This window comes from Lepisosteus platostomus, chromosome 5 (genome assembly GCF_059453375.1).
Source record: "Lepisosteus platostomus isolate fLepPlt1 chromosome 5, fLepPlt1.hap1, whole genome shotgun sequence".
Taxonomy (NCBI): domain Eukaryota; kingdom Metazoa; phylum Chordata; class Actinopteri; order Semionotiformes; family Lepisosteidae; genus Lepisosteus; species Lepisosteus platostomus.
Genome location: NC_142615.1, coordinates 40819433 through 40840985, shown reverse-complemented (window position 1 = coordinate 40840985; position 21553 = coordinate 40819433). Strand labels below are relative to the sequence as shown.

General features: G+C 50.1%; 3 non-coding genes and 3 pseudogenes across 3 annotated transcripts; 3 read left to right on the top strand and 3 right to left on the bottom strand.

Moving 5' to 3' along the window:
- The first annotated feature begins 5290 nt into the window (after positions 1-5290).
- On the top strand, positions 5291-5409 carry LOC148666562 (5S ribosomal RNA; annotated as a pseudogene).
- Positions 5410-6032: 623 nt separating this feature from the next.
- On the bottom strand, positions 6033-6201 carry LOC148666561 (U1 spliceosomal RNA). The gene has a single exon (XR_015938673.1). It is a non-coding gene; the product is annotated as a U1 spliceosomal RNA (small nuclear RNA).
- Positions 6202-13078: 6877 nt separating this feature from the next.
- On the top strand, positions 13079-13197 carry LOC148666560 (5S ribosomal RNA; annotated as a pseudogene).
- Positions 13198-13820: 623 nt separating this feature from the next.
- LOC148666559 (U1 spliceosomal RNA) lies at positions 13821-13984 on the bottom strand. The gene has a single exon (XR_015937460.1). It is a non-coding gene; the product is annotated as a U1 spliceosomal RNA (small nuclear RNA).
- A 1839-nt stretch (positions 13985-15823) lies between these two features.
- LOC148666558 (5S ribosomal RNA) lies at positions 15824-15942 on the top strand (annotated as a pseudogene).
- Positions 15943-16565: 623 nt separating this feature from the next.
- Positions 16566-16729, bottom strand: LOC148666557 (U1 spliceosomal RNA). The gene has a single exon (XR_015939059.1). It is a non-coding gene; the product is annotated as a U1 spliceosomal RNA (small nuclear RNA).
- Between the last annotated feature and the right edge of the window lie 4824 nt (positions 16730-21553).

Below are 21553 nucleotides of genomic sequence, written 5' to 3'. Positions count from 1 at the left end.
TGAACAGACTTCAAAGGGGCGTGATCTATTGCCATTAACCATTACTCTGCTGTTGCTACCTGTGTACAGCAGGTTAATCCACTTTCTCATGATGGGGCCAAACTTCATGTGCTCAAGTACCGATGTCAAGTACTGCCGGTTTAGGCGGTCAAAGGCCTTTTCTAGGTCTACACCTAAAATGCACAGAGGGAGGGAGCGATCCTCCGAGTACAGACAGACATCCCTCAACAAGGCCAGGTTGTCGCTCATCAGGCGTCCTGCTATCCCACAAGTCTGTTCTTTCCCTACCAGTGAGGCCACTACATTTTGTAGGCGCAGGAAAAGGGCTTTGGACAGGATCTTAGTGTCCACGCCTAACAGGCTGAGGGGTCTCCAGTTCTTTATGTCATTCTTTGCTCCTTTCTTAAACAAGAGAGAGATAGTGCCTTCTCTTAAGGAGTCAGGCAGCAATTCTGTCTTATAGCTTTCCTCGAATAGGAGCAGTAGCGGATCCTGAAGCAGATCCCAAAAGGTGCAATAAAATTCTTTAGGGAGCCCGTCAGCACCCGGAGTTTTCCCCTTCTGTAAGCTCTCCATAGCCTGTCTCAGCTCTTCTACTGTCAAATCCCTCTCAAGTACTTCCCTATCTTCTTCACTCAAAACGTTTTCTAGCTTTGAGGTGAAAAAATGAATTTCTTCATCCTTTACCTCTGTAGAGCTGTACAGTCTTGAGTAGAAGGCCTCGGTGCAGGAGAGGATAGCACTCGGCTCTGTTCTCTCTCGTCCCTCCTCATCAACTACACTTTCCATGACAGACTTGGAGCCTACCACTTTCCTGAAAAAGAAGCGAGTACACTTCTCATTTTCTTCCAAGAACTGCACTCTGCTTCTTAACAGCACTCCTCGACTACTTTCTTCGGCTATGCTCCGGATGTCCTTTTTTAAAAGGGTGATATCCTCGAGCACATCGAAGCCACTGTGCAGCATCGTGTAGAGACGCTGCAGCTGCCTCTGTTTCCTGGCTAGCACTCCTCTCCGTCTGGCAGCAGCCTTCCTTCCCTCAGCCATGAAAAAGGCCTTTGTCCTCACCTTCACCTCCTCCCACCACTCTCCTACTGACCCGTACAGACACTGCAAGGACAGCCACTGTGATAGTTTCTCCTTGTAGCGGGATACTACCCCCTCGTTCTCTAGCAGCTTTGTGTTGAGTTTCCAGAGGCCTGGGCCAAAGACAGTCCCGCCCTGGAGTTCCACTCTACACCCTAAAGCCTGATGATCTGAGAAGAAGACAGGCTGAAGAGTGACCCCAACAACTTTCACTCTCGCTGAGACAAAGCAATAGTCAATTCTGGAGCTGCTATTCCTCCCTGACCATGTATATCCTGCTGTTGTGGGATATATACATCTATATGTGTCTGAGAGTTTAAAGTCTTGAACTAAGTTTTGCAGGGCCAGTGAGCTGGAATCCAATTTTATCGGAGAGCTAGACTGCCTGTCTGTGTGCTCTAAGATACAATTAAAATCCCCTCCCACTATCACGTCTGTGCTACATAACAATAGGGGAGAGAGTGCCTTGAGTAGCTCCACCCTTCCTCCCACGTCAGTAGGACAATACACATTGATTAGCCGCAGGTTAACGGTCCCCCATTCCACATCCACACACAGCAACCTGCCATCTATGACCCTCTGAATACTTTTCAATTTGAAAGCCCATCCTTTGAAAAGAATGGCCACGCCAGAGGCTCTGTTGTTATTGTCCCCTGACCAAACAGAAGGCCCTTTATCCCACCTATCTTCAAAGCTTTTATACCTCTCTTGATAGGCTAAAGCACACTCCTGCAACATCAACACATCTCCCTCTCTCTGCTGGAGGTAATCAAAGACAGACTGACATTTAACTCTGTCATTGATACCTCTGGTGTTAAGAGAAATTATGTTTAGAGCCATATTACATAAGAAAGTGGAACCAGTCTTTACAAAACACATTTCTCTTCTGTCTCACCTGTTACCTTCTTCTTTTTCTTTTTCTTCTTACCAATTTCCTGCCAGCCATCCTCTGAATGAGCCTTCATCAGGGTGGCAGCAGTAAAAGCGTTCACAGAGTCCATTTCAAGGAAGGGGCTAGAGGGAGGGGTGGAGGGGTTCCAGCTGTCCCCATCGCCATGCTCTCATTCCTCCTCGCTCGGGGAGGAAACAGAGTCATTTTTCCTTTTCCTCACGTCCAGCTCCTGGGAGCACTGAGGGGAAAGGGGTGCAGCCGATGCACCAGTCTCCTCTTCCCCCTCACCCACCAGCTGCTGCAGATCCTCCGTGATGGACTGGATGGAGGAGAGGAGGGCATCTGTAGCACTTGCAGAGTCTGGGAAAAGCAGCTCCGCTGAATCCTGGTTATCCTCGCTGGACCCGCTCCACCGGGGGGCCCCACACTGGCCCTCGTTCTGAGGAGCAGGAGTGGGGGAGGGGTCCTCGCTGTTCTCGGGGGTTTTCAAACCCTCGTGCTTGTCTGGTGCAGTCTGCGGTTGTGGGGGCGTAGTGGATCTTTCTTCCACCGGCCCCGGAGCCACAGCAGGACTGATCCTGGCTGGAGGCTGAGAGTCTTTGTCCAACAAGGGTTCTTTGTTTGACTTGTTGTTTGCTTTGGCTTTTCGGGCCGGTTTGGCTGAAACAAGCACTGCCTCATCCTTTCTCATTTTGAGTTTATTGGCGTAGGCGTGAGGGCAGTTCTTAAAAACGTGTCCTTCCGAGCCACATAAATTGCACTTTGGCAGCATTGAACAGTCAGAGGCTAAATGTCCCTGTTTGCCACAGGTCTTGCAGCATTTCACAGTGCAGGACGATGCCAGGTGTCCCACAGCACCACAGCGCCGACACACCTTTGGTTGTCCCACATAAAAAACATAGCCATTGCAGGCGCCCAGCCGGATTGTAGAGGGCAGGTGCCTTAAGCCTCCATTTACATTGTCCGGTAGCAAGCGAACCTCGAATTTCCTTGCTCCTGTTTTTATACCGTCAACATCTCTAACCTCAGTTCCATGGTGGACGGTGCAGTACTGGTTAAGCCAGGTGTGAATGTCCTCCGTCTTTGCCAGTTCCGAGAACATAACAACATGCACGGTTTTCCTCTCTCTCTGTGTCAAAGGCTGCAAGTTGATCTTCTCAAGAGCAGGAACTTTCCCTCTTTTTGCCTCAAACACATCCACACATTGTTCAAACAGAGGATAGGTAGCAAATACAACCTCAAATGCTTTCTGACCTGGGAGAGCGAAGATGAAATCCAAGTGCCGAGGTTCAAAGCCAAGTTCCTTCTGCAACACTTTTCTGCTGAACTGCATACGATCCATGAAGAGATCATCCAAAAGCTCAAAACGCACAGCATTCTTGCGGGATCCAAAAGTTGCCATTTCGTAAACTGCTAAACAAACACTGCTTCCACAAAACAAGAAAACAATCCAACAACTCCACCTACAGGCTGATCAAGGTATCTCCCCTGCCAGGTAAGTATGAGCTGTACAAGCCCCTGCAAGCGGCCCGCACCCACAGCACAAAGCGCACAGCCTAGGCCAGCTCCTCGCCCCGCACACCACCGCCTCCTGCTGGGCCCACTCTTTTTGTACACTCACACGCCACACTAACACTCAAAAGGGTGGGCAAAACGAGAAAACGAGCGCGCCGTTTCCTACACATCTGCAGTCGCCAATGCGCATTCGCAGCATGTCCCGGGACGCAATTCGGCCTCATTTGCATAACACCAGACCGGCAGATCGCTACGCAAGCTCGCGTCGTGTGCCTGCCACACACCGAACAAACACCGGAGCCTTTTCAGCAATTTCCAAAAAACGGGCCTGCTCGCCTGCCCACAAGGTTTGTCTCTTACCCGCTCTCCAGAGCCTGCTGCCTTCTGTGCTGTTCTCTCGGCACCGCTGCAGCGCACACAACTCCTGCAGCGCGGGGAGAAAGTTTCCACGCTCCGCCGCAGGGAAGGCTCGCTCCGTGCGCACACGTCCTTTCAATGCCAGTTCAACAAGTGCTCCGCATTAGCAGCGTCGGGGCTCCGGCGTGTCGCACCTCACCTCACCTCGCACAGCCCCCTCCTTGAATGTCTGGCGCTGGGCATGCCCCGCCCTCCTCCACCTTATCTTATCGCGTGTGACCACCGACAATGGCCACAATGCCGGGGAATGGCACCTGTAAAGTGTTAATTGGGGCACAGGAACAGCCCGTCTCGTCTCGGGGGCCGGCTTCAAAGACAATACAGCAAACACAGCGGGGCGGGGGAAGTAGACGACACGACACATGCAGGTACATTCAGCTCCGGCGGGAACGAGTCATTTGTCGGCCTTTTCAAGTGCTGGGAGCCGAGTAATCCTTCGCTTGTATCGTTTCTCCCTGGTGACTAGATCTCACCCTGCGACTCTCGACTGGGCTCACCCACGGCAGCCCAGCAGGTGTGAGCCTAGCCGGCACCCGGATGGGAGATTCCCCCTGGAAAAGCTCAGGTTGCTGCTGCTCCTGCAAGACGTGTGACTGGGACCAGTATTGAGCGCTCACCCTGCGGTCTGTGTGGCTTTCTTATGCCCCAGCATCCTGATGGCGACACTCTGCTGCACAAACAGGCGCCGTCCTTCGGGGGAGGCGTAAAACCGAGGTCCCGACCCTCCTTGGCCATTAAGAAATCCCAGGGCGTCTCTCAAAGTGAGACGCCGCGGGTGTCACTCTGGTGTTAGTGTTCCCCTTTACCAATCAGTCGGGGTCTCCTCCTAATCCCCGTCTCATATGTAACAATCAATGACGAGGCCCCCCTGTCCCGCGATATTGCACTTGTCTCCTGGCCGCTGGCTGGCGCCGTGAGATTTAGCACTCGCGCAAGAGATCGGGGGCAGAGCGCGAACGCGGTCTCCCGCCCCCCACAAAGTGTGCGCTCCAGGTTCCCTCTCAGGGCTCTGCAACACAGCGGAAAGGCAGCGAGAAGGAGCCTCTTGCTCTGACGCCGCAAGGCCAGCAGAGGACTGCTGAGCTTTATGTGCTGAAATAAACACGCGACAGCCCAGAAATGTTTTGAGTGCTGTGCACTGTAGGTTTTTGTCTTGTGAAGACTTGCCTTGTGCTCCTCCATGCAGTTTGTTTGTTCTCCTCCAGTGCGGGACAAGCCAACACAAGGGAGCACATTCGCCAACATCGAGGTACGCAATGCGATTTGGAAAGAGGCTCCTTTCCAAAGAGTTGCACACGAACGATCCTTCAGTCCCGCTCAGGGGGCACGGAGCCCCAGCCACACACAGCTTCAAGTAGCGAGTCAGGCACCTCTGCTTTCACTTGTGGCCTCACCACCCTGAACGTGCCTGATTTGGTCTGGTTTTGGAAGCTAAGCAGGGTCGGGCCTGAATAGTACTTGGATGGGAGACTTCCTGGGAATACCAGGTGCTGCAAGCTTTTGCTCTCTCGGCCAGCAGGGGTCGCCGTTGGTGCCGTAGGATTTGGGAAGAAAACCTGGAGGATGGAAAGGTGATCTATAGCCTCATCTCTAGAGATGTTTTGTTGCTATGGAATGTGTGTGACCCATATAAAAAAAAAACCCGTTTGTAAAACGAATATTGAAGCTGCCTCTAAATCTGCAAATAAAGATGAGTCGATAAACCACTTGTTTTTCGTATAACTATACATATATTCATTTATTACTGATTTCATTCATTGAGCACGGATACAATAGAGGTTCAGCCATTCACTGTTTGACATATCTGCACTGGTACAGAACCTAGCAATCAGAAAATGGGTGAAACTGTCTTTAGAATTAGCATACAGCACCGAGGCCCCCATGACCAAATAAAGGCTATCCTCAATAATCAGCCAAATAATGCAGACTACAGCAAAACGACTGACTTTGAAAAGGGAATGAATGTCCGGAAGGAGTAGTCTAACCAGCTTGAAATGCTTCTCCGGACCTCTAACTAAAAGAAACCGGGAACCAGCAGTGGCATCGACTCCTTTCGAACTGGGATCCTATCGCAGCTCGTGGTGTCGTAACTCTTCCGTATCTGATATTGGACCAAGCACATCAGGGGAGAGCCCTAACGCAGTCCCCCACTACCAGAAATTATGCAGTCGAGATTCCCACATTTGGGGAATTCGCAGGGGTCAGCACAGCCGGAGTGCAATGGCCGAGCCTCGCTCTGGGTGAACCGATTCGATTTTTAAGAACTTTATTTTCTTTTCACAAAAAAGTACAGGACATCACAATTTAGAAAGCTTTACATTAATATACATATTTAAAACAGTATAAATGATCACATCTCATTACATTTTGACACGGTACCAGTTACATAGCAACAATTTCTTTTTTTCTGGTGCAAATCACATTCTTTACTTAAACATGATAATGTTTTTCACAGTTTCTTGAGATATTTACCTATGCTCTCTATTTCCCACAGATTTTCTGCTTCCTCCCTCCCTTCTCTCCACAGATCTCTGAGGTAATAGTTATCTCGGGTGATGAACAGGGCCAGGCTACCTGCTGCCTTGACTGGGACCTCGATGCCTTTGAACAGCCCCATGTTCCTCACTCTCCACAGGGCGTCTTTCCCACTGTTCACCACGGCCCAGATCCTGTCAAACTTCCTCCTGACGTGTTTGACAGGAGAGATGCCGTATATGACGAAAGCAGCGGTCAGGGTAAATTGGGGCGAGAGAGCTTGCAACCAATCTTCAAACTGTGCCCAGAAGGCCTTAGGAAAAAAGCAGGACCACAGGAGATGGGTCACAGTCTAACGCATCGAGGGCTGGGGGTGAGGCCCCTATGGTACAAGAAAGTTCGTACCGGTAAGCACTGGTGGACGACACTCCAGGCTTAATCTCTGTGAATGTTGCACAGAAACTTAGAGGATGTGTGTTTCCACACCTTCCTTGTTTGGGCTGATGTTAAAATGCCCACAGGGGTCTGCCTATTGTTCTGTGGTGCAACGAAATCTTCCAGTTTTTGGACGCTGACATCTCGGAGGGGAATATGGCCAATTGGGTGAGATCTTAGAAAACTTTTAACTGTCCCATAAATTGCAGGGCATGTGTCAGAGAGTGGGACATCCAGCTTGGGTCTGACACCCCACACTCTGAACACCTCCCTACCTATCCAGAGCCTGGAAAAATAAGTCCAGGTACGCGCTGCAGGTGCTGTTGCAAAGCCTCTCAGCACAGAGGCCAGGAAAATGCACAGCAGCTTCGTAGCAATATCTGGGACAGACTTCCCCCCTGAGGGTAGCGGCCTGTACATTATTTCCCTTCTGAGTCTTTCCTGCTTCCCACCCCATAGAAATTGAAACATCAATCTCCTCAGCACCGCCGCAACACGGTGTGGGATTGGGAAGGTAGAAGCCAGAAAATTCAAGACAGGCAAGAGCTCAGCTTTGATGACCAGCACCTTCCCTGTCATGGTGAGGTCTCGGTCCTTCCATTGCATCAGTTTTTTGTTTAAGATTGGCAATTTGTTCTGCCAATTTACTGTTCCCATCTCTTCTCCAAAATACACCCCCAGGACCTTAATTCTCTTCTCTTGCAGCCTGAGATCATGTCCTTCTTTTGGCTCCCTCCAGTTCTGATAAAAAATCTCACTCTTAGATTTGTTAATTTTTGCAGAGGAAGCCAAAGAGAAACGATCACAGCACTGCAGAGCTCTGCTAATTGAGGCATTGTCAGAGAGGAGCAGGGTGACGTCATCCATGTATAGAGATGTCTTTACCTCTCCTCCCCCACTTCCAGGCACTGGTATCCCATTAATGGCCTGATCCTGGCACAAGGCACAGGCTAAGGGCTCCATAGCCAAAACGAATAACAAGGGGGATAATGGGCAGCCCTGCCTCACCCCTGAACAGACTTCAAAGGGGCGTGATCTATTGCCATTAACCATTACTCTGCTGTTGCTACCTGTGTACAGCAGGTTAATCCACTTTCTCATGATGGGGCCAAACTTCCTGTGCTCAAGTATCGATGTTAAGTACTGCTGGTTTAGGCGGTCAAAGGCCTTTTCTAGGTCTACACCTAAAATGCACAGAGGGAGGGAGCGATCCTCCGAGTACAGACAGACATCCCTCAACAAGGCCAGGTTGTCGCTCATCAGGCGTCCTGCTATCCCACAAGTCTGTTCTTTCCCTACCAGTGAGGCCACTACATTTTGTAGGCGCAGGAAAAGGGCTTTGGACAGGATCTTAGTGTCCACGCCTAACAGGCTGAGGGGTCTCCAGTTCTTTATGTCATTCTTTGCTCCTTTCTTAAACAAGAGAGAGATAGTGCCTTCTCTTAAGGAGTCAGGCAGCAATTCTGTCTTATAGCTTTCCTCGAATAGGAGCAGTAGCGGATCCTGAAGCAGATCCCAAAAGGTGCAATAAAATTCTTTAGGGAGCCCGTCAGCACCCGGAGTTTTCCCCTTCTGTAAGCTCTCCATAGCCTGTCTCAGCTCTTCTACTGTCAAATCCCTCTCTAGTACTTCCCTGTCTTCTTCACTCAAAACGTTTTCTAGCTTTGAGGTGAAAAAATGAATTTCTTCATCCTTTACCTCTGTAGAGCTGTACAGTCTTGAGTAGAAGGCCTCGGTGCAGGAGAGGATAGCACTCGGCTCTGTTCTCTCTCGTCCCTCCTCATCAACTACACTTTCCATGACAGACTTGGAGCCTACCACTTTCCTGAAAAAGAAGCGAGTACACTTCTCATTTTCTTCTAAGAACTGCACTCTGCTTCTTAACAGCACTCCTCGACTACTTTCTTCGGCTATGCTCCGGATGTCCTTTTTTAAAAGGGTGATATCCTCGAGCACATCGAGGCCACTGTGCAGCATCGTGTAGAGACGCTGCAGCTGCCTCTGTTTCCTGGCTAGCACTCCTCTCCGTCTGGCAGCAGCCTTCCTTCCCTCAGCCATGAAAAAGGCCTTTGTCCTCACCTTCACCTCCTCCCACCACTCTCCTACTGACCCGTACAGACACTGCAAGGACAGCCACTGTGATAGTTTCTCCTTGTAGCGGGATACTACCCCCTCGTTCTCTAACAGCTTTGTGTTGAGTTTCCAGAGGCCTGGGCCAAAGACAGTCCCGCCCTGGAGTTCCACTCTACACCCTAAAGCCTGATGATCTGAGAAGAAGACAGGCTGAAGAGTGACCCCAACAACTTTCACTCTCGCTGAGACAAAGCAATAGTCAATTCTGGAGCTGCTATTCCTCCCTGACCATGTATATCCTGCTGTTGTGGGATATATACATCTATATGTGTCTGAGAGTTTAAAGTCTTGAACTAAGTTTTGCAGGGCCAGTGAGCTGGAATCCAATTTTATCGGAGAGCTAGACTGCCTGTCTGTGTGCTCTAAGATACAATTAAAATCCCCTCCCACTATCACGTCTGTGCTACATAACAATAGGGGAGAGAGTGCCTTGAGTAGCTCCACCCTTCCTCCCACGTCAGTAGGACAATACACATTGATTAGCCGCAGGTTAATGGTCCCCCATTCCACATCCACACACAGCAACCTGCCATCTATGACCCTCTGAATACTTTTCAATTTGAAAGCCCATCCTTTGAAAAGAATGGCCACGCCAGAGGCTCTGTTGTTATTGTCCCCTGACCAAACAGAAGGCCCTTTATCCCACCTATCTTCAAAGCTTTTATACCTCTCTTGATAGGCTAAAGCACACTCCTGCAACATCAACACATCTCCCTCTCTCTGCTGGAGGTAATCAAAGACAGACTGACATTTAACTCTGTCATTGATACCTCTGGTGTTAAGAGAAATTATGTTTAGAGCCATATTACATAAGAAAGTGGAACCAGTCTTTACAAAACACATTTCTCTTCTGTCTCACCTGTTACCTTCTTCTTTTTCTTTTTCTTCTTACCAATTTCCTGCCAGCCATCCTCTGAATGAGCCTTCATCAGGGTGGCAGCAGTAAAAGCGTTCACGGAGTCCCTTTCAAGGAAGGGGGTAGAGGGAGGGGTGGAGGGGTTCCAGCTGTCCCCATCGCCATGCTCTCCTTCCTCCTCGCTCGGGGAGAAAACAGAGTCATTTTTCCTTTTCCTCACGTCCAGCTCCTGGGAGCACTGAGGGGAAAGGGGTGCAGCAGATGCACCAGTCTCCTCTTCCCCCTCACCCACCAGCTGCTGCAGATCCTCCGTGATGGACTGGATGGAGGAGAGGAGGGCATCTGTAGCACTTGCAGAGTCTGGGAAAAGCAGCTCCGCTGAATCCTGGGTATCCTCGCTGGACCCGCTCCACCGGGGGGCCCCACACTGGCCCTCGTTCTGAGGAGCAGGAGTGGGGGAGGGGTCCTCGCTGTTCTCGGGGGTTTTCAAACCCTCGTGCTTGTCTGGTGCAGTCTGCGGTTGTGGGGGCGTAGTGGATCTTTCTTCCACCGGCCCCGGAGCCACAGCAGGACTGATCCTGGCTGGAGGCTGAGAGTCTTTGTCCAACAAGGGTTCTTTGTTTGACTTGTTGTTTGCTTTGGCTTTTCGGGCCGGTTTGGCTGAAACAAGCACTGCCTCATCCTTTCTCATTTTGAGTTTATTGGCGTAGGCGTGAGGGCAGTTCTTAAAAACGTGTCCTTCCGAGCCACATAAATTGCACTTTGGCAGCATTGAACAGTCAGAGGCTAAATGTCCCTGTTTGCCACAGGTCTTGCAGCATTTCACAGTGCAGGACGATGCCAGGTGTCCCACAGCACCACAGCGCCGACACACCTTTGGTTGTCCCACATAAAAAACATAGCCATTGCAGGCGCCCAGCCGGATTGTAGAGGGCAGGTCCCTTAAGCCTCCATTTACATTGTCCGGTAGCAAGCGAACCTCGAATTTCCTTGCTCCTGTTTTTATACCGTCAACATCTCTAACCTCAGTTCCATGGTGGACGGTGCAGTACTGGTTAAGCCAGGTGTGAATGTCCTCCGTCTTTGCCAGTTCCGAGAACATAACAACATGCACAGTTTTCCTCTCTCTCTGTGTCAAAGGCTGCAAGTTGATCTTCTCAAGAGCAGGAACTTTCCCTCTTTTTGCCTCAAACACATCCACACATTGTTCAAACAGAGGATAGGTAGCAAATACAACCTCAAATGCTTTCTGACCTGGGAGAGCGAAGATGAAATCCAAGTGCCGAGGTTCAAAGCCAAGTTCCTTCTGCAACACTTTTCTGCTGAACTGCATACGATCCATGAAGAGGTCATCCAAAAGCTCAAAACGCACAGCATTCTTGCGGGATCCAAAAGTTGCCATTTCATAAATTGCAAAACAAACACTGCTTCCACAAAACAAGAAAACAATCCAACAACTCCACCTACAAGCTGATCAAGGTATCTCCCCTGCCAGGTAAGTATGAGCTGTACAAGCCCCTGCAAGCGGCCCGCACCCACAGCACAAAGCGCGCAGCCTAGGCCAGCTCCTCGCCCCGCACACCACCGCCTCCTGCTGGGCCCACTCTTTCGCACACTCACACGCCACACTAACACTCAAAAGGGTGGGCAAAACGAGAAAACGAGCGCGCTGTTTCCTACACATCTGCAGTCGCCAATGCGCATTCGCAGCATATCCCGGGACGCAATTCGGCCTCATTTGCATAACACCAGACCGGCAGATCGCTACGCATGCTCGCGTCGTGCGCCTGCCACACACCGAACAAACACCGGAGCCTTTTCAGCAATTTCCAAAAAACGGGCCTGCTCGCCTGCCCACAAGGTTTGTCTCTTACCCGCTCTCCAGAGCCTGCTGCCTTCTGTGCTGTTCTCTCGGCACCGCTGCAGCGCACACAACTCCTGCAGCGCGGGGAGAAAGTTTCCACGCTCCGCCGCAGGGAAGGCTCGCTCCGTGTGCACACGTCCTTTCAATGCCAGTTCAACAAGTGCTCCGCATTAGCAGCCCCGCCCTCCTCCACCTTATCTTATCGCGTGTGACCACCGACAATGGCCACAATGCCGGGGAATGGCACCTGTAAAGTGTTAATTGGGGCACAGGAACAGCCCGTCTCGTCTCGGGGGCTGGCTTCAAAGACAATACAGCAAACACAGCGGGGCGGGGGAAGTAGACGACACGACACATGCAGGTACATTCAGCTCCGGCGGGAACGAGTCATTTGTCGGCCTTTTCAAGTGCTGGGAGCCGAGTAATCCTTCGCTTGTATCGTTTCTCCCTGGTGACTAGATCTCACCCTGCGACTCTCGACTGGGCTCACCCACGGCAGCCCAGCAGGTGTGAGCCTAGCCGGCACCCGGATAGGAGATTCCCCCCGGAAAAGCTCAGGTTGCTGCTGCTCCTGCAAGACGTGTGACTGGGACCAGTAGGGAGCGCTCACCCTGCGGTCTGTGTGGATTTCTTATGCCCCAGCATCCTGATGGCGACACTCTGCTGCACAAACAGGCGCCGTCCTTCGGGGGAGGCGTAAAACCGAGGTCCCGACCCTCCTTGGCCATTAAGAAATCCCAGGGCGTCTCTCAAAATGAGACGCCACGGGTGTCACTCTGGTGTTAGTGTTCCCCTTTACCAATCAGTCGGGGTCTCCTCCTAATCCCCGTCTCATATGTAACAATCAATGACGAGGCCCCGCTGTCCAGCGATAATGCACTTGTCTCCTGGCCGCTGGCTGGCGCCGTGAGATTTAGCACTCGCGCAAGAGATCGGGGGCAGAGCGCGAACGCGGTCTCCTGCCCCCCACAAAGTGTGCGCTCCAGGTTCCCTCTCAGGGCTCTGCAACACAGCGGAAAGGCAGCGAGAAGGAGCCTCTTGCTCTGATGCCGCAGGGCCACAAGAGGGCGGAGGTGCCGCGCGCCCGACGACGTGTTGGACTGGTGCGCTTTATGTGCTGAAATAAACACGCGACAGCCCAGAAATGTTTTGAGTGCTGTTCATTGGAGGTTTTTGTCTTGTGAGGACTTGCCTTGTGCTCCTCCGAGCAGTTTGTTTGTTCTCCTCCAATACGGGACAAGTCAACACAAGGGAGCACATTCGCCAACATCCAGGTACACAATGCGATTTGGAAAGAAGCTCCTTTCCAAAGAGTTGCACACGAACGATCCTTCAGTCCCGCTCGGGGGGCGCGGAGCCCCAGCCACACACAGCTTCAAGTAGCGAGTCAGGCGGCAGGGCTTTTGCTTGCGGCCACACCACCTGGAATGTTCCCGATCTTATCTGATCTTGGAAGCTAAGCAGTGCTGGGCCTGGTTAGTACTTGGGTGGGAGACTGCCTGGGAATACCAGGTGCTGCAAGCTTTTGCTCTCTCGGCCAGCAGGGGTCGCCGTTGGTACCGTAGGTTTTGGGAGGAAAACCTGGAGGATGGAAAGGTGATCTATAGCCTCATCTCTAGAGATGTTTTGTTGCTATGGCATGTGTGTGACCCATATAAAAAAAAACCCATTTGTAAAACAAATATCGAAGCTGCCTCTAAATCTGCAAATGAAGATGAGTCGATAAACCACTTGTTTTTCGTATAACTATACATATATTCATTTATTACTGATTTCATTCATTGAGCACGGATACAATAGAGGTACAGCCATTCACTGTTTGACATGTCTGCACTGGTACAGAACCTAGCAATCAGAAAACGGGTGAAACTGTCTTGAGAATTAGCATACAGTACCGAGGCTCCCATGACCAAATAATGGCTAACCTCGATAATCAGCCTAAATAATGCAGACTACAGCAAAATGACTGACTTTGAAAAGGGAATGAATGTCCGGAAGGAGTAGCGTAACCAGCTTGAAATGCTTCTCCGGACCTCTAACTAAAAGAAACCGGGAACCAGCAGTGGCATCGACTCCTTTCGAACTGGGATCCGATCGCAGCTCGTGGTGTCATAACTCTTCCGTATCTGATATTGGACCAAGCACATCAGGGGAGAGCGCGAACGCAGTCCCCCACTACCAGAAATTATGCAGTCGAGATTTCCACATTTGGGGAATTCGCAGGGGTCAGCACAGCCGGAGTGCAATGGTCGAGCCTCGCTCTGGGTGAACCTCCTTCTTGATCAAGGTATCTCCCCTGCCAGGTAAGTATGAGCTGTACAAGCCACTGCAAGCGGCCCGCACCCACAGCACAAAGCGCACAGCCTAGGCCAGCTCCTCGCCCCGCATACCACCGCCTCCTGCTGGGCCCACTCTTTCGCACACTCACACGCCACACTAACACTCAAAAGGGTGGGCAAAACGAGAAAACGAGCGCGCCGTTTCCTACACATCTGCAGTCGCCAATGCGCATTCGCAGCATGTCCCGGGACGCAATTCGGCCTCATTTGCATAACACCAGACCGGCAGATCGCTACGCAAGCTCGCGTCGTGCGCCTGCCACAAACCGAACAAACACCGGAGCCTTTTCAGCAATTTCCAAAAAACGGGCCGTCTCGCCTGCCCACAAGGTTTGTCTCTTACCCGCTCTCCAGAGCCTGCTGCCTTTTGTGCTGTTCTCTCGGCACCGCTGCAGCGCACACAACTCCTGCAGCGCGGGGAGAAAGTTTCCACGCTCCGCCGCAGGGAAGGCTCGCTCCGTGCGCACACGTCCTTTCAATGCCAGTTCAACAAGTGCTCCGCATTAGCAGCGTCGGGGCTCCGGCGTGTCACACCTCACCTCACCTCGCACAGCCCCCTCCTTGAATGTCTGGCGCTGGGCATGCCCCGCCCTCCTCCACCTTATCTTATCGCGTGTGACCACCGACAATGGCCACAATGCCGGAGAATGGCACCTGTAAAGTGTTAATTGGGGCACAGGAACAGCCTGTCTCGTCTCGGGGGCCGGCTTCAAAGACAATACAGCAAACACAGCGGGGCGGGGGAAGTAGACGACACGACACATGCAGGTACATTCAGCTCCGGCGGGAACGAGTCATTTGTCGGCCTTTTCAAGTGCTGGGAGCCGAGTAATCCTTCGCTTGTATCGTTTCTCCCCGGTGACTAGATCTCACCCTGCGACTCTCGACTGGGCTCACCCACGGCAGCCCAGCAGGTGTGAGCCTAGCCGGCACCCGGATGGGAGATTCCCCCCGGAAAAGCTCAGGTTGCTGCTGCTCCTGCAAGACGTGTGACTGGGACCAGTAGGGAGCGCTCACCCTGCGGTCTGTGTGGATTTCTTATGCCCCAGCATCCTGATGGCGACACTCTGCTGCACAAACAGGCGCCGTCCTTCGGGGGAGGCGTAAAACCGAGGTCCCGACCCTCCTTGGCCATTAAGAAATCCCAGGGCGTCTCTCAAAATGAGACGCCACGGGTGTCACTCTGGTGTTAGTGTTCCCCTTTACCAATCATTCGGGGTCTCCTCCTAATCCCCGTCTCATATGTAACAATCAATGACGAGGCCCCGCTGTCCAGCGATAATGCACTTGTCTCCTGGCCGCTGGCTGGCGCCGTGAGATTTAGCACTCGCGCAAGAGATCGGGGGCAGAGCGCGAACGCGGTCTCCTGCCCCCCACAAAGTGTGCGCTCCAGGTTCCCTCTCAGGGCTCTGCAACACAGCGGAAAGGCAGCGAGAAGGAGCCTCTTGCTCTGATGCCGCAAGGCCACAAGAGGGCGGAGGTGCCGCGCGCCCGATGACGTGTTGGACTGGTGCGCTTTATGTGCTGAAATAAACACGCGACAGCCCAGAAATGTTTTGAGTGCTGTTCATTGGAGGTTTTTGTCTTGTGAGGACTTGCCTTGTGCTCCTCCGAGCAGTTTGTTTGTTCTCCTCCAGTACGGGACAAGTCAACACAAGGGAGCACATTCGCCAACATCCAGGTACACAATGCGATTTGGAAAGAAGCTCCTTTCCAAAGAGCTGCACACGAACGATCCTTCAGTCCCGCTCGGGGGCGCGGAGCCCCAGCCACACACAGCTTCAAGTAGCGAGTCAGGCGCCAGGGCTTTTGCTTGCGGCCACACCACCCTGAATGTTCCCGATCTTGTCTGATCTTGGAAGTTAAGCAGGGGTGGGCCTCGTTAGTATTTGGATGGGAGACTGCCTTGGAATACCAGGTGCTGCAAGCTTTTGCTCTCTCGGCCAGCAGGGGTCGCCGTTGGTACCGTAGGTTTTGGGAGGAAAACCTGGAGGATGGAAAGGTGATCTATAGCCTCATCTCTAGAGATGTTTTGTTGCTATGGCATGTGTGTGACCCATATAAAAAAATACCCATTTGTAAAACGAATATCGAAGCTGCCTCTAAATCTGCAAATGAAGATGAGTCGATAAACCACTTGTTTTTCGTAAACCTATACATATATTCATTTATTACTGATTTCATTCATTGAGCACGGATACAATAGAGGTACAGCCATTCACTGTTTGACATGTCTGCACTGGTACAGAACCTAGCAATCAGAAAACGGGTGAAACTGTCTTGAGAATTAGCATACAGTACCGAGACTCCCATGACCAATTAAAGGCTAACCTCGATAATCAGCCTAAATAATGCAGACTACAGCAAAATGACTGACTTTGAAAAGGGAATGAATGTCCGGAAGGAGTAGCGTAACCAGCTTGAAATGCTTCTCCGGACCTCTAACTAAAAGAAACCGGGAACCAGCAGTGGCATCGACTCCTGTCGAACTGGGATCCGATCGCAGCTCGTGGTGTCATAACTCTTCTGTATCTGATATTGGACCAAGCACATCAGGGGAGAGCGCGAACGCAGTCCCCCACTACCAGAAATTATGCAGTCGAGATTCCCACATTTGGGGAATTCGCAGGGGTCAGCACAGCCGGAGTGCAATGGCCGAGCCTCGCCCTGGGTGAACCGATTTTTTAAGAACTTTATTTTCTTTTCACAAAAAATACAGGATATCACAAATTAGAAAGCTTTACATTAATATACATACTTAAAACAGTATATATAATCACATCTCATTAAATTTTGACACGGTACCAGTTACATAGCAACAATTTCTTTTTTTCTGGTGCAAATCACATTCTTTACTTAAACATGATAATGTTTTTCTCAGTCTCTTGAGATATTGACCTATGCTCTCTATTTCCCACAGATTTTCTGCTTCCTCCCTCCCTTCTCTCCGCAGATCTCTGAGGTAATAGTTCTCTCGGGTGATGAACAGGGCCAGGCTGCCTGCTGCCTTGACTGGGACCTCGATGCCTTTGAACAGCCCCATGTTCCTCACTCTCCACAGGGCGTCTTTCCCACTGTTCACCACGGCTCAGATCCTGTCAAACACGTCAGGAGGAAGTTTGACAGCAGAGATGCCGTTGTAGCGGCAATGCTTGCTAATAAGACAGAATTAAGCGGTGGTATGCTGTCCTAAATGAGGCCCCATCTCACCCTCCATCTCTGTGGTGCAGCCACAGAGAAAGAATTCATGCAGGCTGATTTAAGATGTTTTCTTTTGATAAGGAACAAGCTCCCAGACGGGGATGTGCTTAGCTAAGCCTGGCTATCGTGATCAATGGTCATCCACTGGCGCCTATCAGTCTAGGGAGTGCCAAATGGACATCTGGACTGCATTCCTAAGTGTCAAGAGTAAGTGACGTATATCTCACCTTGACCAACCAATCAGGGACTGGCAGGGTGTGGTAATACCACGTGGGTCTGCAATGCCCGCCAAACTCTCAACCAATCAGCACACATCTGGGTCTTGGTCAAAAAGGGAGCGCAAGCTCAGATCGGGGCTCTCCTTGGCCATTTTCACGCATCCTCAGAGACAATCACGTGACAACTGCTGTTGTCTGCAAAAGGACTTGGACTTTGTTCTAAGCGCGAGGCCGAGGCAGAGTACGTACTCAGAATTCTACCAACGTGAATGCTCCGCTTGATCAACGGCAGCCTACAGTTGGACCCTCGTCGACAACCTGAATAGCTTATTCAGAAGCAGCGCTGGACCGGGAACGAACCAGTTTCTTCCCAGGCAAAAGAGTGACTTGTGAGGACTCGCGGTCACACTCTGTGCATAGAGACTTTCTACTAGCCAGCCGGACTGCTGGTAGGTCCCCTCGGAGCAACGACTGCCCTGCGCGCCGCAGTTAGATTCCTCCACCCGTCCTACTCCGAGCTGCACCTTGACTGGTTGGCCGGTAGCCAGAGGACGCCGACACAACGCCCATTAGACAACCGCTGCAACAGAGGCTGCAACAGAGCCTGTCAGCTGGTTTGGTGTTCGTGCCAGGAGATTCCAAATCCATACACAGTGGATAAGTAAACCCCATGTTCTACATTGCGTCTCGAGAATTCAATTGTACCTCAACACAAGTTGTTATCAATTTAATTCATGAGTAATGTATTTACTTCCGAGTTTAGAGTAACAGTGGGTAATAACACTGATTAGCGATTTGGTAACCGAACGATATATATTGACATATATTCTCTGTTGTGTATCTCTTTGTGTTTGCATCTCTTCGAGATTATATACCTTGTATATTGATAACCCTCACAGTAAGGTCTGCCGCTCGTATCCAGGCAGACTAGTATATCTTTGGTGCACAATTTATATTAATAAATGTATCTCGTGTATTGAACCCGTGTGTGTGCGTTGTTAGTTGTTCTGACGATTGATTTTCTAAAAGCTACAACGAACAACCTCGTGATTACTGTTACAATTAATAAGTGTCTCAGTAAACCCATCAAACCACTACACCTGTCTGTCCAGAGAGGACAGGCTCAGTGACCACAGTCTGGACACACACACTGGACACAGGCAGACCTGGCTGCCCAGAGAGGACAGGCTCAGTGACCACAGCCTGGACACACACACTGGACACAGGCAGACCTGGCTGCCCAGAGAGGACAGGCTGTGCTCCCACTGCCAGCGGGGAGAAATAGAGACAGAGGTGCACTTCCTACTACACTGTGACAGATACTCTGGGATTAGAGAAACAGTCTTCCCTAAATTCAGAAATCTAATCCCAGAGTTCTCACACCTGCCAGAATCACTTCGGGTCCCGATCCTACTGGGAGAGGGAGGAGGGAACTCAGCTGAACTGGCAGCCCAGTATGTGATCTCCTGTCACAGCCTGAGGAACAGTGAGCCTGTCTCCCAATAATGCTCAATATGTTTACAGTATATGTCGATATTTTATGATATGTCTTTGTTGTAAATGTCTGTAGATTTTATTTTACTTTTATTTCTGTTTTGTTTCATGTGAATTTAATTATTTTTATTTGCTTTGGCAACACTGATTGTAACCGTCGGTCATGCTAATAAAGCACCTTGAATTGAATTGAGAGAGAGAGATGGGCGGTGGAAATGTCACAGTTAAAATAAACTGCCAGAAGAGAATAACCGTCTCCGTCCCGTCCCTCTCCTTGCAGGCGAAGTGTTTAGTCACCGCCGACCTCACGAACAGTAGTTAGTGAACAGGGCACTAGATATGGAGCTCCAGTCTGGACTAAGCGCGGAGAGGACGGCGGTTACTCACCCGTGGGGCGGCCCGTCTCGGGTTTGACAGCCTGTCTCCTGCGGAGCCGGAGCGGACTGGCGACGCCAGGCAGCAGTTTAATCGGAGGGGGGGGAATTAAACAGGGAGTGACTCATAATCATATGAGATTTGTTTCGTCTCAGGCTGACTAACTGTTTTTTTTCCGTTAGGGAAATTCATATTACAGTAAAAATGTAAATCAACTAGGTAAGGCGTTTAAAGATCTTTGAACCTCGCTGTTATCTAAACCATCTTCTTCGTTTCTGTTTTGAGTTTGCGTTTTTTTGTTGCCTTTTCTTCACCCAGGGGCGGGGTGGATAATTCATTTTTTGGGGGGCTGAGCTTGTGTGTAGCGTAATAAAAGTGTGAAGATGCCCAGGCCAAAGGCGAGGAGAGCTTGGGAAAGCCCCCCGAAACCCGGCGCTAGAAAAGTTATCCGTCTCCTCTAGGTATAGAACGACGCGCTCTTTACACGTCATTCACAGGAGTCACGTTACTCGGGCAACGGAGGTACGCTTATCCTCAGTGGGCAAGTTGATGTACTGTAAATAAAAAAGTTGATGTACTGTATGTGCTTTCAGTAAAGCTGGAAAAGATACTCAGACACGTTTATTTATCACCTGCATATATTAACAAAGTTATTTTAGATGGACTTGCAGAACTATATCTCTAAGCAATTAAGTGCCAATGTTAGATTCAAGGCGCTTGATATCATGTTATACTGTGCAAGATGTAAAGTGGAAGTTGACTATTTACATTTGATCTGTTAGTAAAACTGGGTGGATATCGCAATCACAAAACAAAACGGCCCATTGATACCCCCCCCCCCCCCCCTTTGACGATTATAAGATGGAAATGCAGTATCACTTAAACTGCATTAAGAAGATAACAAGGTTATCTTCTTAATGCAGTTAGAAAATTAACAAGGTTAAAAAAACAATAAATATATGTAAAACTGATTTATAATAACCTCTAGCTGAGTATTGCTTCGTGTGCGTGTATTTTTTTCTTTCACATATTTTTTTGATACCTTTCCTCCCTTTGTATTATTTGATGTTGAACTAAAGTTTGAAAAGAAAAACTCGCTGCCTCATTTTTCGGGGTTTTCATGGGTTAATGACGTCTGAGCGTCTTATGGGTCGCTTGAAGGTGTTGTGTTACAATGCGTAAAAAAAGCTTGGAGACACCCAGATGTGCCTGAACGCATCTAACAGTCACGTCTCATTTAGTTATATATGTATGTGCCTTATTTTCAGTTCCCTTTCTTTCTACAAAATGCTTACCTTAATACATGTCTCAGAAGAAGGGCGCAGGTGTCAGTACTGGGAGTTTGGATTGAATTCCGGACCGGGGGTGCTTGCTGTCTGTGGAGAGTTTTGTTTGTGATGGACTCTTGTCGTGTGTGTGTGTGTCCTGTGATGGTGTACCCCCGCCCTGTGCCCGTTGCATGCCGGGAGAGGCTCTGGCTCCCCCGCGAGACGATTTGTTTTTCCCCAGAACGGAAATCTTCCTATTAGTTCATGTTTATTCTTATTACTTATTGACGGTTGGCCCCTGGAGGGCAAAGGCGGTGACCGGGGGAGGAAAACCACCACAAAAAGGCGCTGCCCACCGCTGTTTGTCGTAGGGAGAGCGAGCTGTGTGAACGTACAATCTTTGAGTTATTTAGCGCTGTGCTGCAGTCAGGTTTAAAGGACGAGAACAAATGTCTCTTATGTGTTGGTTATTGAACTCTGTAGTATGAGAAATAATAGAATTATTTTCTGCTCAAGCAGTGATCATACGCGGTTTTGGCACGACAGGTGTGTGTCGGCTGTTACCCTCAAGCGCTTGGGAATTCGTGTAAAGTCGGGGACTTTACGTAAACGAAAATGAAAACCCTAGTTTTAAGGAAAACTGACAACTAGATAAAACGTTTCAATGATACGTTTCTCGTAATTAGGCGATACCACATGAATTATTTTTCCCCTATTGGCCGCAATGAGCGTCTGTAATTTCCAATTATACTAACTAATAAAGATAAATTGGGAAGGGACAGCCCCTTTTTTTGAGGAGTCAGAATTTTCCACGTGCATAGAGACTCCACAGCATCGAAATCACACTTTCATAACCCCAACGGTGCCTGAACACTTCTTGGAACAGGCTTCTTTCTCCCGTACAAAGTGTCGTGGTATAATACAAAAAGGCGACACAATCGTCAGAACGTATAGTGACGTCTCGGCGTCACACGGTTTCAAGCAT